Source organism: Panulirus ornatus, chromosome 57 (assembly GCF_036320965.1).
Source record: "Panulirus ornatus isolate Po-2019 chromosome 57, ASM3632096v1, whole genome shotgun sequence".
Lineage (NCBI taxonomy): Eukaryota > Metazoa > Arthropoda > Malacostraca > Decapoda > Palinuridae > Panulirus > Panulirus ornatus.
Window position 1 is genome coordinate 8,536,563 of NC_092280.1, and position 6,000 is coordinate 8,542,562.

At 41.5% G+C, this 6,000-nt stretch overlaps 1 protein-coding gene across 1 annotated transcript in view; it reads right to left on the reverse strand.

Moving 5' to 3' along the window:
* LOC139766157 (uncharacterized) overlaps positions 1-2,750 on the reverse strand; it is a 137,730-nt gene extending 134,980 nt beyond the window's left edge. Inside the window, exon 1 of the mRNA XM_071694429.1 lies at positions 2,608-2,750. The gene's annotated coding sequence lies outside the window, so the exon portion shown is untranslated. The remainder of the gene's footprint in view (positions 1-2,607) is intronic.
* Positions 2,751-6,000: the final 3,250 nt, after the last annotated feature.

The following is a 6,000-nucleotide window of genomic DNA, read 5'->3' on the forward strand; positions in this document are numbered from 1 at the left end:
TGGTCTGTTTCCAGAGAGAAACTATGGGAAGCAGCAACCAAACCTCAAGGGCAGGGACATATGGAGATAACTAAGAAGATCAGGGGCCAAAATAATACTTGTAAAATAGGGAGAGGACAGACTGAAAGGGAAGGTGGCAGAGATAAGATGTTTGGAGAATTCATGAAATGGAAGGCAACGGATTCCACTCTTGCTGGTAGGGTGGTTGACAAAGAATAAATTTGTGTACAGAGTCCAACAATACATTCTTCCAAATACATACATTACTGCTGGGCTATAACTAGATATACGATTACAGAGAAAGAGAAGTGGCACGCAAAGCAAGAGTTGTGTTGGTAAAAGTGTCATATGGTAATCACATTCTACTACCTGGAATAATATTAATTATGGCACCACCTTGCTTTCAAGTGTGTAATTTGAGAAGTTTACTGGGCAATCATGACAAATGCATGTCATGATGCTATTTTAAGGGTTTCCCTCAACACAAAAAATACAGCTTAAATGCAGGCATAAAGAAATACACACAAAATGCAGCGAAGTCAGGAAATTATACTCGTTGTGGTATGTTGTTAAGTCTGCTACCTGAAATTATATCACTTACAATTTGCATTTCTTTGAGTATTTTGAATATCTTATTAGGCAATCATACTGAATGCACACAACTCCAACTTGCATAGTTTGGTAGCAATCATCAAAACCCATAAAAAACATCAAGTAAATTTGCACCAACTTCAAATTCATCTGCTTGGGACTAATGCACTTAGTAGCTGAAACAATAGTAAATTTTCACCAACTTCAAATACGTCTGCTAGGGACTAATGCATGATGCAATGACACCTAGTAAATACTGATGACCTAAAAAATGGAGACTAACACAAAATTATACATAAATTCATATAGGTAACAAATTGCATACAATTACATAAATCAGTCAAGAATATCTCCCATAGTATCACACATGCCTCTTGCCTAACTCCTGTAATCCTCTTGGATCCCTCTGTAAATGAACTGTATTTTGCCTAACTTCCTGTAATCATCTTGGATCTCTTTGTAAATGAATTTTATTTTAGTTTAATGATAATGCCTTTTGTATGATTCAGAAGCAATTACGTGGTCTTGCAATGATAGGCAATGTACCATTAGATGTCCTACAGTCGAAAAAGCAAATATTTGGCTTTACTGAAATATGTAACTTGGGTTTAATGCTGAAATTATTGGAATGGAGATGACAAAACAAAAGCTTCACAGTACATAAATACAGAGAAGCAAGCAACTATCTGCAACTATTAACAAAATTCCATAAGGCAACTTGGTTTCCTACAGTATCACAGGCGTATTTCGCTGAACCTACTGTAATCCTCTTGCATACCTTTGCATTCCTGTAAATGAATTGCCCCTAATCAATAAAGCTTCAATGTAAGAGCACCTCAGAAATCCCCTCGATTTGAAAGGAGCACATCAATGGACTCGTTATTCTAAATGTATGCGATTTAGACAAGAACTGCATGATTTGAGATATTATTATCATCTTATGAAAAATTTGGTACACAAATAAATCTGGGCAGCTATGATGATAAAAGAAAATGCAGGACTAAGGTTAAGTGACACCACTGAAAATCAAAAGAACTGAAAACCAAACCTAACTTAACCTAGAATTCAAGATTCAGTCATCTCAATTTTCATATAACTCAAAATATATTTCTAAAATTGTTGCCACCTTCCTTCTGCCATAATGGTAGCAGGCAGTGGGAAAAAGTAAGCACATTCAGCAAACACAGAATAACATGGAAATAAATCCCTAGTATGAACAAATTTTTTTGAAATTAACATGAACAATAAAGCAAAAATAAATTGCTTGTGGAATCTAGGTCATGTCTAGACTGGTTCTATAGATTTCTGGAGGGGCTTCACTTACTCTTAACCTCCAGTCTCTTATTGTGACAACCCTCCCCACCATCACAGTCACCACAGAATAAGAATTAAAGTTCTGAATCATGCTTTCCTAAACTAATTCACTTATATTCTGTATCCTAAGTCCACTGACATTAATTTCTTCTATATCTATTTTTTCCCTCTGAAGTATCGCTAATCTAGACCTTTATCTCCCAAGATAAGTATTCACCAATTTTATCTTAATGAACCCAATATTCTTCTTGATCTTCATGGTCCTCCCAAACTCTCAAATTGATCATATAAACCAATAAATTGCCATATCTCGTTCTCCCGGTCTTAATGTATAGTGCACATGAAATACAACCCATCCATAAGCAATTCTAATATATTTTAAAATTAACGAGGTGGCGAGCTTAACGTAGAATATTAGGGAGGGGAGGGTATTGGTTTTAAGGTCATAATGACTCGGTAATAACAAATCACACCCACACACTACTTCCGTCTCCTTCGGTACATGCAAGACGTCATAATCTCAAGGGATGTCACTCACTGACAACATAAGGAAATTAGTTTACTTGAAAGCATTGCTGGGTTACCTTAGCTTGGCTGGGTCAGCACCCCAGCCACTGCCCTTTGGTCAATGGCTCTCTATTCCCGTTCCTTACCACATCCTATGCTACAAATTAGTTCTTAACAGAGTCATTACCTACTTACATAATGTTGTCTGCTTATAGCATCTCTAGAGCAATAATCAAACCGTAAATCCACTTTGTTCCCGTTAAATAATCAATTGATCGTGGCAAAGAAAATCAAAACATATCAAGGAAGCGGCACCAGCACCATACTAATATATACCACTAAAAGTTTCTCTAAAATCAAAATACTATATCTTATATTCTATAAGATGCTTTTTAAAATGATTGGTGTGAAGCTATCAATTCTATTCAAAAAATATTATCTATATTGGCCGTGGCAATATTATGAATTTGACAAAATGTTTGCTACTGGACGCTGCATCGTGTTGACTGCCATTTCAAACTCGGATTCTATGAATTCATTTTTTCTCATCATGCATACATTAGGTTGTCTATCAGTTGTATTACTGCAACTTCTTCATAACTGTAAGTGTTGGATCAATGTTCATAAGAGTATTATCTATTTACTGATTCACAGAGACTAAATTATGTAGTTTATGGTAATAGCATTCCCATACCATGTATATTCGTGAAAGTACAAAAATATGGAGTTTCTCTTCCCATATAATTTGACACTTCTTAGTCTGAAGTGATATTGTGATATCAGATTGACGGATTTATTCAAAACTGACAATAAAAGGTAAATATTTTGAAATGGTTATTGTTACGTGCGGCGCGTTTGGGATTGTCTTCCATTGACGTTTAAATTGCAAGTTAGAATAAGTATTTTGATAGCGTTATTCGTCATTTTTAGCGACTCGCACCCAGTAGAACATATATAGCAACATTCATTGCTTATATACATCCGAATGGAACAATTTTTGAGGTTTTCAGAGGCGAAATGATGTTTTTCAACCTTATGAGCTATCGTCTTGAAGTGGCTAGCATTTGCCGCCCAGTTATTGCAGGAACTAGAACATGGCGCCTTTAGCGACCGAGTCGAATAGATGCGTTGGAAAAGAAAAATGACTGTTTTGCAATGTTCTAATATTCTTTTGTGTCAATCATAATGATTAATGGTTGATTAATGAATGGTTAGGTTTCGCTACTTTTTGCATAACAGGAAAATGAAACGATAAGTTCCCAAATGCACTTGTGTTGATTGCTCCACTAATTCATTTTTACACTTCACCACATTATACATTATCATTGTCACTTTCCTCGCAGTATTTTCTCGCTAGAAAACCGCGAATGTTATCATATTTTACAGCATATTTCTACAATTGACCAGCTAATGACAAATGAAAGATCTGGTGAGTTTAGTACATTTCCTACTAACTTACAGTTACGGGTCTTGATAAGAACTATGAAAAAATCAAAACATTACTTCGCTTCTATTTTTCCTACAATCTGATGTTTTATTCACCACTAACAACAATTCTAAGAGAATATTCTTATCAGTAAATCTCTTAATGTGTGTGAGGCGTGGAATCCCACGACTAGGGTGATTCATAATCCTAGCTACAAGGGCTGCATGTTTTTGACGCCTCGATTCTTTTCCTGATTGCTCTGTCTAGTAAAGCTAAAGTCTCAGTCCTAGACATTAAATTCCTACAGTAAAACTAACTACTCGACTTTCATCCTGCCAAGAAGTCGTATAGAATTAAACAGACGACGTCATGTTTCCTCGAATCAGATATCACTGTTGCCTGGATCCATTTTATGAAGCCTTCTAGCCAAGTAACTTGTACGATCGCGAGACCTTTTAAGGAGCTCTAGCTCCGTTGGTGGCGATCCGGCATAAGCCACTCAACAGCTGAGAGTTGGGAGATGACCAGCTTCGTTACTGGTACAGCAGGTCAGCTGCCAAAGGGCGGCTTGAGAGGGACTGAACACAGCGGAGTCTCCATCACCTGACCGCGGTCCTCTGCTTCCCTCCGGGTGGTAGTTCTGTGCTAACCTTTTCGGGGCGTCTACCCTTGTGATGGGTCTTCGCTCCGTGGCACCCGTCACACTTAAACAAAGTCCTCTTGGAACGTCGTACCAGCCACTGTTGGTATGTCGGATGCCAGCCCAAGCCGTGGGGGAGCGGATGATGACTGCTCTCCCACTTGCCCACATCATGGGTCCACCTTTGCCAGCTTTCGGGGCCGTAAGGTCCTCAAACGGCAGGCTCACGCCAACTCATTCCATCAGGAGCTGGCAACCAGGCACGTCTTGTCAAAGGCAAGGTGTTGGTCTCACGAGAAGATTCATCTCATCGTAAGGGTAGAGGCGACGATGGCAGCTGGTCCCTCTCTGGTCGCTGGCCAGGGCGTGAACCAGCGGTTAAAGGCTATTGTTCCTTACCACGGTGGAGACAATGATGGACCTCCGAAGGAAAGCGTCCAATAAGCAACGACCCCAGGAGTTGCTTTTAGACGCCAATCCTCACCACGAGACCGGTGAAGGGGAGGTGGCACGTAATGTGTCTGATGGGAGATGTGTCCCGTGCACAAGACAAGGCAACACGCGGAGTGTCGCTTTGGAGGAGGCAACACGTCCCGTTGGGGGTGTGCGTGCTAACTCTAGTGGGAGAGGCTCTAAGAGATTGGGAGAGGGGGTTGTTCCCAATGGGGGAGGGCTTGCCGCTCCCGATGGAGAGTACCCCACGGTTTTATCTGTCCCTGATGCTGCACGAGCTCCCCAACCCCAATTTGTTACCTCTAATGTTGTGGAAACTGTGTCTTATCTGGACACATTAGGGCCTGGCCCCCACAATTACGGTGTGGAGCAAGGAAGTGCTAACCGCCGCCTTCGGACATTTGCGCCGAGGGGACAGCCTTTCCGTCATCAGGGTGGTGCACGCCCAAAAGTTGGTCAGCTCCTGTAATATACCCTCTGATCGCCAAGATAGCGATGAGGGCGGACCAAGACGACACACCGGCAAGGGCAATGGACGCCAGACTGACGGGCTCCTTTGCGCGGAAACCGTCTTCGCAGGGAATGATACCGCGAAATACAGCGACTTCATAGAAAAATTAAGTCGCTAGACGGGTCCTCAAAGGTAACTGGAAGGTACCGCCAACTTCGGTTGTGCCGAAAACCCTCAACCCCTTTTGGGGAGCCCTTTTCTCGCGGCCCTCCGATCCTGAAAGACGGCTTGTTACCGATACTGACCATGAAGCGAACGACTAGCAGAGGTTGTAACTGTGGGCGAGGTAGCACACCACCTCAAAGCCACCACAACATCCGCCCACGGCCCTGACGGAATGGAAACGAGACTCCTGAAGTCCATTCCGCCTCGGGTGCTCTGCAAGGTGATTAATCTGTGGATCGCCTCCTGAACCACTCAGGGCAAATAGGACGGTGCTGATACTCAAAGTCCCAAACCCAACCCAGCCTATGGACTACAGACCGACCACCATGTCGTGCGCTGTAGTCCGACTGCCACTTAAAATCATTAGCAGCCGCATTTCCAGTCTCTTCGTAA